A 12,256-nucleotide genomic window follows, 5' to 3' on the forward strand; every position below is an offset into this window, starting at 1 on the left:
ACAAAATGGATCAACAGGATTTTTGTTGTTAAATTGTGGTGCAAAAGCGCAAGCAGGGGTACGTCGGAAACAAACATTACAGTTTCTGTCAATTGACATGTAAACGAAATATTCCAGTTGCTGCAGCACATATAAACACCTTATTCGGAAAATTATCGTAACCAGAATATTGACCTTAATCGGAATATGGTGTGCATGTAAACGTAGTCAATGATAGTAATTACACATCAGCCTCAGCTGTACATTGTGTTTGGTGCTGCTGTCATGCTAAGGTGGTAAACATGGTAAACACTGCCTGCTAAAAATCAGCATGTCTTGTTTCAAATTTTTTTTTTTTTTAATTTATTTATTCATTTTTTTTAATTATAAACCAAGAAAGAACTTTGAGGGGCTCTGACAGTCAGCTCCTTATGCGTTCTTAATATTTTTCCTTTTATTTCTGTTATCTTGCTGAACAGGGGCAAAGCTAGATATAAATATTCAGTGCTCAGTCCAAACTTACTGTACGTTCACTCCAGAAGCTTCCAAAGAGGCAAAGTCTGTCGCGGATGCCCAAGAAGCACAACTGTCAAAAATATTTGTGACAGCTTTGGTCGCTCTAGTTGCTCTTCACGTGAATCACTGAACGTTCAATTGTGCTTGTCAATTTAAAGGAGCTGCAAAGTGGACTACTGGCTTGAAAGTAGCGTAGTTGCTGCTTGCTGTTGTCCAATCAAAAAGCTCATAGTTGGCCTACAGAAGGTTATGTTTGATCAATGAAAACAGAAAATGTATGTCATCCCATTCAAACCAAGCAAGGAAGACTCGTATGCTACGTAGCAACATTAGCCTGCAATTCTCTCCTCTATTACTAACATTACACACTTTAAAACTCACCAGACCAACCGACTACCTCTGCGACACAGTCCCAAGCCTCATTCTTCTTATTTTGGTCTCTGTTACTGAACAATGACACATTATAAAGGACTGAGTGGACACAAATGCAAGTAAACATGGCTTGTTCTCTGGGACCCACTTCATCGAAGCACGTCAGCATTGATTGGTTGCCGGCGGATTGCGTCAGAGCTCATTTCCATAAAGTTAAATGAGTTTTAACTTCCCTCCAGAGCCGGCTGAAGACCAGCTTGCCCACATCGCCCAAGTTGCCCAAGTTGCCAGGCTCTCATTGAAAATTAATTACTTCCGTCATTTTGGAAGCTCAGGTCGCTGTTGGTGTGAACGTACAGTTAGAGGGATGAGATTTTGTGAGATTTTATTCCCCATTTTTGCATTTTTTTCAAGCCATTTGAGATAATAGAAGAATATTGTATCTAATTGTTCTCCAGCTGTCTTTATCATTATGAAACCATAACACGACAAATACTGAGGATGATAAATGTTCACTACTGCCATCTACAAAGAGGCAAAAAATTGTCTGATGTTACTGTTTTTAAGTTAGATACAGCAGGATTGCCAGAAAAATGTTGGTATTGTACTTTCTGCAAACCATAGATACATTTCATTTGGACATTATTATGTAGCAGATATGTTGACACTTAACATGTGGTTACGTTTAGGCACAAAAATCATGTGATTATGGTTTGGAAAAGATCATGTTTTGGCTCAACATATCCAGGGGTCCTGACAGGAAAAGCAGCAATGTCTGTGCTAATAACAACCATTTTGGTTGTTTGTTGATCTCACTATAGGTGTGCAGCTTGGCAGGCCTCGCCCACGTAACACACCATCCATTATCCCCTCCACTTTTCAATGACAAAGTCAACATCTATACATTACATCACAGGGTAGGAATTTGGCATAAACATCATTATTAATCTTAAAAACTATTTTTGTTATGCTATGCTGGAGCAAAATTCACAGACTTAGTGTTTAAGTAACAGATCTGCTACATTTAATTCATGGTAAAATAATTAGGGTTGCTCTAATTTCAAATCAAGGATCCCCAACATGCCAAGTTACTGCAGTCTGTAATACTGTGAACTGAAGATTAGGCCACAAACAGAACATTTAACTGTATTATTTGAGATTTTATTTAGGAAATGTCTAAGATCTCTCTCCCTGTTGTTGAAACTGCTACATTTTTTGCATTATGTGTACTCTTGTTGCATTTAAATCTGGTGAGTTTGCTTTTCGCTTATAGGATTTTTCCTCATTAGTTACTGTGAGTTTATCAGGTTGCTTTCTATATGTGTTAAGTAAATAGTGGCTTTAGAGTTCCTGTACAAATATCATAGACCAACAGACTATCTTGGAGACAGTGACCTTAAATTCCAGCATCTCGACCCCAAACCCTTATCACATGTTAAATTAAGCCAAGTGTAGCTCTAAGTATTTCATGAATCACACCCACAATTGTAGCAGTTCCCTAATCAACTTTATTTACTGAGTGCAATTTAGTTTCTTCAGGACCCTCTTTATTTATTTGTCTGAAAATATTCTGTAAATTTAAAAAAAAAAAAAAAAAACACTGCAAAGTTTAATATAAAAAAGACCTCTGTTTTGATAACAATATAGTGCTGATGACAGGAGGTTAATTAATAATCAGAGCCTGATTATTGAGTGGTGCAATTAATCTACAGGGCATCCTGTGCATTTTTTGTACAAATATAAAGTGATTCCTAACCCATCACTTATGTGTGTGTCCCAAAAGAGAATTGAGCTGAAACGTTGGCCTTTATTTCAGCAGAAAAATGAATTGTGTGTTGTCCCGCTCTACAAATACATAGAACAAAGTCAACACAAAGATCTGATTAGCTGTTCAGAAGAATGGAATTTATGGACATTTATTCCCTTATCCTGCTGGAACATAAAAGTGCACAGCACTAAATAGCCATAAGTAGAAACCCACATCTACTGTATAGATGATGAGGAAGAGAACCTACAGTATATGCGTGGCAGTTCCATAGGTACATATGTCTGTGTGACACAAACAAAATGAAGGAAGTGAGATGACACTTGAGACCCAACAATCTCTCAGGGTATCCATGTCTGCACCTTTTCAACTCCAGGCTATTTCTGAACCCATTTACGCCAAGTGGTACTATTTTGGGGCAACTGGGGGACTGGTGTGCTTTGTGTACGTGTGCAAAGGAGAGGGGGGTCGTGTTACGGTAATTCCATAAAATGTTGCTAAATGTGATAATCACAGTTGAAATCTGTCAGAAGGAAAATAATTACTTTACAGATAATGCTGGCAATATTCTTTTAATTTTCTGCTGGTAAACAAATCTCATTACATGACCAAAACTAGTAGCAAAGAACTGACTTGGGGTTGAGTACCACAGGAACATATTCAGCAAACATATGACTTCTAAAAACAATTGTTCGTTTGTTTGTTTTTTCAACTTACATTTACCAAAGGTGAAATATATTAACCTTAACATTCTCAAGTTGACATGATCTCAGGGTTCTTAAATATCTTCTCTCGTCCTGAGGCTCAGTAGGCTAATATAATGATATTAACCAGGACTCATGACAACATTATGCGATAATATGCTGCAGGTGCAGTAATAATGATACCAAGTGCTCCGAAAATGCAAAACACAGGGCAGATGGGTTTATTATGTAAAAAATGCAAAATCAATATATTCTTTAGCTTCACACGACCTAAACTAAGGTATTAGACTTTAATTTCTTGACATGCTGTGACAATGAGTCAGGCCCACAGCAGGTTTTCACAATAAACTAACTCATACAGATCATTAGTCTTGTGTTGATTTGTGGAGATTCATTTATTGACCAGACTGTAAGAAAATGTGAGAAACTGTGAGAAACTGTGAGCCTCTCCTTTGCCGCTTTCTCTTAGGTTGGATTACAAAGACACCAGTGCTGGACTATTGGACTCTTCTTTTGTTTGTTACAAATAGTTTACTCTAGTGTTGGAGATCGGTCAGCAAGACAATGTTTGGCCAACTGCTATGAGGAAGGAATCCACGTGCAGTTATTTCAGCACTGTGAATGCAATGCCAGGGGTAGGGGTTAGAGTGACCACATAACTTAAATGTACATGTAAAACATGTTTGTGTGTGTACTTTCTCTTGTTTGGGAGAATTACTGTCTCTACCTCACAGAGAGACAGGCTGACTTTTAATTTCACTTAGTAAAACAAACTGCATCTCACTTCTCTTGTAAATGCCAGAGAATTAATTCTGACATTTAGCAAATCGAACAACAAGCTCATTTTTCCAAAAGGTCTTGGTTCTTGCCTGAACACAATCCACGTGTGGTCCTAGTGATGTCTCTCTCACCAGACCAAACAACATTTAGCACAATACATGTAATGTATACTAGCGGATATTTAATTTTTTATCAGTCGGTCAATAATCAAATCATTCAACAGGAGGTTGTATATTGACACAAACACGTCTCACCATCTTTAGTGCAGCTCTCGAAACGGTGTGATATTCAGCATTTGCATTCAGCCTCGGTCTTGAAACAGTACAGCCTGAATATAACCCTTTATCATTAATAAAAAGGAGGATTTTTGACATGATTGGAAACTCTTGTAAATACACAAGTCAAGCATGCCTGCTAATAGCCTGCTGTTAAAACAAATACTGTTGAGCTGGCCTCTTGCCTGTGTAACAGATACCTCTTTTTCACCGCCGGGTTGCATTCGCTGTCTGGCCTGGCGGGGGTTCACGTTTCGAAAGCTTGGCAGTGCAGTGGCATGTGAAAAATGTCCCCCATGTTGGGACGGCAGGAGAAAAGTAGAACAATAGGGCACAATGTATTCTGATGTTAGGTGCCACTTCGGCCTCGGTCAACAACAAATTGCAGTGTGTGGCATAATGCTTTGTTAATGGGTAGAATGATGGATTATCATAATTTTTATTTGAACTTATTTGGCTTTGCTTGTCAGGGTCAGGACATTCACATGCAGTAGCACTGTCAGAATGTCATCTGAAATGTAAAATAACACTATAATTGGAGCTTATTGGGAGTATGTCATCTTGATCGTGATAATATTCACCATCTAGGTACCAGAGGAGGTCCTGGGAAAAGTCCTTGTTTAGAGTTTCTACTACAGCAACTGAATTTGATGGAGAAAAAAGAAAGATACCATTTTATCAAAAGCAATTAATCTTCAAGGCAACTTAGACAAAATGTTAAGCTACTCCTACGCACTGCCCAGAAATGTGGAAAGTTAAGTTGCACAAGATGCACTTGATAGTTTAAGTGTGTTGGGGTCAGTTTCAGCAAAATCAGAAGTCACAGAACTGAGCTAAATTAAGTTCTAAATGCTGCAAGTAATTTGTCATCCTATAAATTCTCATAACTTCAGCTGTAATTAAAGAGGAACTGGTATGAGTTTACACATCAAAGTCTGTTTACATCTCTCAGGGAGCACTACTGCATATATGAACAAAATTGTGTCAAGCCTTTTGTGTCTTCAGAGGGAGCCTCACTAAGTCTCATATGTGCCTCAAGTGATGTCACTTGAGTCAGGCATGGTTGGGCCTGAGGATTACAAGTTTGAAAAGAAAATCTGGGGGAGTGGAGTCAGGGCTTGCAGCAGAGCAACAGAGCAGAGTGAATGTGTGATTAACTTAACTGTTCACAATTCATATAGAAATGTAATGCTCATTTTTTGGATCAACAGTGCTCTCATTTTAGTGTAGAGCATCAGACTGAATTTACGAATGCAGGTCACTCACTCTCTTGGACCACGATTACTTGAATAAGTAAACACACTGACCAGCGGGACGAGACTGGCCGACGCGTACGCTCTCACTCAGTGGATGGGTGTTTTGACAGGATTGCTGAAGGTGGGATGGCTGGCTTTGTGGTTGATTACTATGCCAATCTTACAAAAGAGGAGGACACTTGAATGGTTTCCCCCAGTTTGTTTTGCTATCAAAGCTAACGTTAGCTATTGCACCAAAAAGTTAGTGTTACAGAGAAATCCAACATTTCTCCTCATACCTCCCCTATTTCTTATGAGGTGGACATAATAACCCTTAATACACATCACATTATTCATCCCTACGACAGTAAATACTTTTTTCCCTAACCTGATATGTGCAATATGTGCGCTGCACATGCAAGCATTTTTGATGATCGCTTCTGTCCAGTCCTTTCGTCCTATCACATTTAACCAGAGCTTCCACAGCCCTTTGACTTTTTCGTGCGGCCACTCCAAGCAATTCTACTTAATAAATCACTGCACTGCCAGCGGACACTGGATGTTGCTGGTAAGTGATGTGCCTTTATCACCATTCACTTTGTAAGCTTGTTAACTGTGGAGTCAACCCCTCTGTTAATGTAGCATTACGTTAGCTACCTAGCTAATGTTAGTGTCAAGATGTTGTTGTTATAGAAACATACCCATGCCAGACGCATCATTTAAAAAAGTGCTGGGAGCGCTTTTTCATGAAGCGCTGGGGTGAAGCACTCCCTAGCGCCCCCCCCATTGCCTTTCTGCTGAAGAAAAACACTGTTGTGGACACATACTCTTAGAAAGATGTGATACCAGACCTCTATATCCTGCTTCTCATCTCTACTGTAGGCTAGAGGCTTGAGGCTACATCAGTGACTACTAGCATAGCACACCCCAATTAGAAGCTAACATTTTTTCAGGAATCCTGTGGGTCACAGAATTCCTGAGGAAGGAAGGGAGTCTATTTCACTATTCATCAGATTATCCCATTTATGACTGGGACAGGACAGAAAAAAAAGTCAGTTGGAGCAAGCGTGGGGCGCATGCCCACCAGCTGCAAGTATTTGAAAAGGTCAGTAACGTCTGTCTTGCCTAAGTAAATTGTCAAAGTTTCAAGTCCACAGTCTCTTATGATCCTCTTTTACAGATCTTATATTGAGTCTGTCCCGACCTCTCTTCTTTGCTGGTTCGGGAAAACGCAGTAAGTAGTGTAGTGAAAATGAGTAGCATGAGTTGAGCATGTTGTCTGTTCTGTTCTGGGGGGTTCGGTGCCTTGCTCAAGGACACCTCGGCAGTGCCCAGGAGATGAACTGGCACCTCTCCAGCCACCATGCTCCATATTTGGTCCGGACGGTCCCTACGGACTGAGCTACTGCCGCCCACCTTGGTTGTTCAATGTTGGAAATGGCATCATGATGGAGAGATGTCGATCTCATAAACCATCTTATCCATCTTGCAGGGTCACCATGCACTTCACTTACCCTTATATACTTAAGTTGCTGCAAATCATTCAGTTTCCTCAGTAATTCTTTTTATTTTTATTTATTTACATTGCAATGGCTGTATTCCAGTGTTCACTGTTGTTTCAGCTCACTGTATTTGACTCCCCCCACCTCCCCCTGATTGTTTTGCATGTACATTCTTAAGTGTTCACTCATGCTTTTTTTCATGTGTTTTTTTCTTGATGTCCAACCAATTGCCCTTCAGGGACAAAAATAAAGTTTGAATTGAAGTTGAAGCAGGACAGGAATTAAAGTCAGCAGCTATTAGTTTGTTTCCACAGAGGAAATATATGCCCGTCATGGTATGTGAAGTCGAATGGGTTGTTTATAATTATATAATATTATGAATATTATCACAACGCTGATTTCCATAAATTTGCTAAATTTCATCATGTTAGCATCAAGCTAACAAATGAAGTGCTAGTTATTTGAGTTTTCATATGTAAATATGCAGCTCTAATATTTATAACCACAGGTTTTTTTTGCTTTTCAAAAACACAACAAAGGAGTGGGATGGAATAGGAGTCATTTTTCTAGGATTGGGACAGGACAGTTTTTTTTTTGTTTGTTTGTTTGTTTTTCTCTGTATCGCGATTTGAATGGGACAGAAGTTTTTTAGCAGGAGTGGGATGGGACAGGAGTTAAAATCCACTCTCATGTCACCCTCTAACATGAATCTCCAACCGAACTGTTGGCTGTTTAGTTGCGGTGTGGGTAATGTAGGCACCAGATTTTGACAAGGAAGAAGAATGCATGAAATGAAAGTTTAAGTTAAGTTAAGTTTAAGTTAAGTTTATGGAGATGATATCTCAGGTTTTGCTGCATCTCTTGTATCTAAGGTCCCATTAGTCTGGTGCGATTTTGGTACTTGTAAAAAAAAAAAATCCATCATGAGTCTGATAATGTTATATCAGCAAGAAACTCTTTTATCACTGTTCGCATTATACAAAGAAGAAAAAACATGGAAAATGTGATTCACTGTACATCTCTTGGGTGCATGCAACATTTCAAAAGACTAAAAGAAAAACTTCTTTTCCATGTGAATCCAAAGGTTCCCCCAACCAATGATGAACAGTTGGTTGGTTCTCAGTCAAGACTATTAAAAATGCTAGAGAGATGTATGGCAGTAAAGTGTGCGCACCGTTCAGATGAGGTGTAAGAGTGTGCTTGTCATTCACTGTCCCCCATAGGCCAGCGCTAATCCTGCTGCCGTTTTATGATCTACCAAGTGCGTCAAACTGTTTCCATTCCAAACGGATCCTCCAGCTACCTTACCTCTGAACTCTTACTCCACACATCCAGATCTCCTTGGTTCAAAGCCAGGTCCCCAAGGCCTCTATCAAGAGCAGAGAGGCAGGGGTTTTCGTGTGAGAAAGTCAAAATATTAATATTCACCTGTCAGTATTCATAGAGCAGAAGCAGTTGGATGATATCAAAAGTCCATCTGCTGTGAATACAATTAACTGAGTGGGGTCTGGATGCCCTCATTGGGTAAACTCTACACACTCTGATGTGGGATCAATTTCAGGTTAAGTTAACTTCCTTATCAATAATTACATTGAACTAAACTGATTATGTCTGTACCTCCTGACATTGTATACTTCAACATAGGAGAAAGACACAAAAGAAATACAATGGTGCATATCTTTAAGAGCTGTTGCAAGGATCATATCCAACTAATCAATTAAGTTGAGTAACAGCATACATGAACTTGAAAACAATGCAAATTTCACTAACATGGCAAAGGCAAAAAAAAATCCCAAAACAAAACTTGTACAGTTGTGACCTCTGGTGGTGTGGCATGGAGCATCCTATTGGTCCATTCCTGTAGGAGAATCCTGTTAGAATTTATCATCATTTACAAATGTCTCCTTCTGACAGATAATAGATGAGACCTTTGACTACAATTGTGAAATCTGGTTTTTATGAGATAACAATACCCATACCAGTTGTGTGTCACAACTCTTTAAAGGAAAATAAAAAAAAAACTTTGGATAGGATCTTCTTCATGTGCAGCTTAAAAAAGTGGAGGATAGATTTTAAAATGTTCATCTGCAAAACTGGCAGTGACAAAACAAAGTACACAGTCAAGGTAAAACCATATCACTCATGTATTTTGAGTGTATCCAGTTAAGACCACAATTATCCTTTTTAATTACATTCTAATTATTAGCTTATACCTTGCTTTCACCATTGCTTAGCACCATTTTTTGTCATGTCTCTGAGCTGTGAATAGGTCCTGAGAACATCAGGCTCTTTGAGGACTTCAGAAAATAGAGAGCACAATTCTTGACCTTAAAAAATCACTTCATCGATAAAGGTTGGTAAAAGTTTCTTCTGGCTGTGAGATATTCTTCACATTCTAATACTGTCGTACTGTGTTTGGTGTGTAGATTGAAGGAATTAGCTGCCCTCAGGCAGTCAAAGAGTTTACCTCAAAGAATGAAACTTTGGGGGAATTTTACTTTTTGCAACTGTGAGGCAAAGTCTTTTGCTTCAGCATGTGGCTTTACTCTAGATGTGCCTGCCTATTTTCTCAGTGTCTGCCTGAGTGTTAATATGTGTCTGCCTTGTTGCTGGCAGTATGTAGCCCCCCCCACCTTGTATGTTAAGGAAGGCTTCTCTGAACAGCTTAAATGGGCATAGAAACATAGAAACCTCTATAAAGAATCATAAGTTTCGTCCAGTTTGGCTCACACAGAAGACGTCTTTTAAGTCAATACCAGCTTTGCTCTGAAGTAGTGAAACACAACATTAATCATCTCCACAGATATTGTAACCTGAGACTTTTCAGCTCATCCTTAAACCAGATGTGGCCAGCTGTATCTGATAGGATTTTGTATTGGACCTACTTGTGACTATGTTTCTTAAGACATAAAAAAAATTACGTTAATTTGACTGATGCTTTTGTCCAAAGAGACTGTAAAAAAGCCCAGAGACAGTTTGCTTAGCTTAGCTGCCATGTCCAAAGATAACAAATTCCATCTACCACCACCTCTCACTACTTACTGCAACACTTTATATTTCATTTCCCTTCAAAAACCAAAGTGTAAAAATGAGTGTGTTGTTACAGTGCGTTATTGTATTTCAGTCAGGGGAGACTTTATTTAGAGTTAACAGATAAATGTTTTACATAGCGCACAGTGAAGTGTGAAGAGTGAAGAGTCTTTGGCAGTGAGAACCCAACGTGTCGTAGGGGGAGAGATGTAATGCCATGGTAAGTACGGGCCTCATTTGTCACAGCGTGGCTCTGGGACTGTGACAAAAATGGGAGACACACAGTGATGCGATTATGAAATAAATAAGTGATTTATTAAACACAAAATAATCAAAACAATTTGAACACATGGGTCGGAGGATTCTGTAAATTCATTAGTGCAGGGAGAGGATGAGTGAGAATGTGTTGCATGGGTGATGTGCTGTAAAAACAAGAACGAAACCAAAAGTTTTTTGAGATGAAGAGAGCTGGCTGAAGATCTAGATGACGGGAGATGGAGCAGGGCTCCTGATGAGCTCAGTGGAAGGAACCATGGGCACTGGATGTGATGAAGACAGGAGGTGAACGTGTAGGAGTGTCGATCAGTTCGTACTGGAATGACAGCTGACAGCAGCAAAGAGGATAACAGTTTGACGGCGCTGATATAATTGGTTTAGGGAGACCGTGCAAAAATCTGGTTGGATTAGGAATGAACACCCATAGTCAGAGAGTGAGAGAGAGATTTGTGAGTCTGTGAGAGTGCGAAAAGAGTCTCCCTAACTGAACCTCTGCTAAGATTTATGTACCACATTATTTCTTGGCCAGAAGCAACAAAACGCCAAACTGTAGGCCTATTCATCTGAACTGGAGGAGGTAGTGGTTTGGTGGTATTTCACTTTGCACAAGTATTTCATTTTGCATCAAGCTACTAAGATAACTATGCAACACTATAAACTCCACTTCACTCACTTTAAGTTTTTGGGAAACAGCTTGCACTCAAAACCTTTAGTCTAGTACAATACAGTAACATTAAAGTTTTCCGTACACCAGACACAAAATAAATGTGTCACGATGTGAATAAATGTGTCATGATTTTATGTCAGTTTAATATAACTCTTTGTTGTTGTTTGAGCATTTGATTATATGTCACATGAACATAAAAACACATTTAACGTTTTTTTTTTTGTTGTTGTTTTTCTTTTACTGAACTCCAAAAATATACTGTGGTAACCTCGGGTCTCTTGACTGCTAGAATGGCACAGACACATGAATCCAGAACCAGGAGATGCTATCCATATCATCATAGTATAACTTTAAAAGTGCCACTCTAATATCCACACAGGTGGGATGTCAGTATCTGTGCATACGACTTAACACATGCAAATGTATTTTAACACAACATTAACTGTAACCCATTAAAACCATTGTGAAATACATAAACAACAATCACTGAGTAATGGGTAACATGAGTGATTTAGAACACATTAAAACACAGTTTTCTTTAGGCTTATGGCCTTAGACATATTGTCTCACGGCATGCTGGGAAACTCAGCCCTAAAAAGCTGTCGACCGTAAACTAATTAGGTTTAAATGGCTTCATGAATTTTAGTCAGATTAGTCAAAACTCAAAACTTGTTGACTTAACATAAAAAACGTAAAGTTTTTATGTTATTTTGACAATCCTGCATTTGTGTAGAATTTACATTAAAATTCTGTGTCATTGATGGTTTGGGGTTTACAGTGTATTGTTTTGCCTATCGAAAATATCTTGGGATTACTTTAAGATTTATAATACCTGCAGCTGGGTTACCAGGATCACCTGAGGCTGTATGCTGAGCAAGATTTAAACATCTTTACCAGCGTCTCTAATCACTCTCTAATCATCTCTAGTATGGAGTGACAATAACCATATTAATGTAAGCATCAGTATTCTCAAAACACAAGTGTGTTTGTGTGTTTAAAAGTCTCTCCTCCTACAGAAATGTCAGCATCTAATAGAGAGCACAAAGGAGAGGAGACGCCATATTTCTTCCTCTCCCTCATCCTTGTCCTTTTGGCTCCTATCCCAACACATCTAACACTGGTCTCTCCTCTGAGAGACACAGATTAGCACATTCT

This window comes from Epinephelus fuscoguttatus, linkage group LG13 (assembly GCF_011397635.1).
Source record: "Epinephelus fuscoguttatus linkage group LG13, E.fuscoguttatus.final_Chr_v1".
In the NCBI taxonomy this organism is placed as follows: domain Eukaryota; kingdom Metazoa; phylum Chordata; class Actinopteri; order Perciformes; family Serranidae; genus Epinephelus; species Epinephelus fuscoguttatus.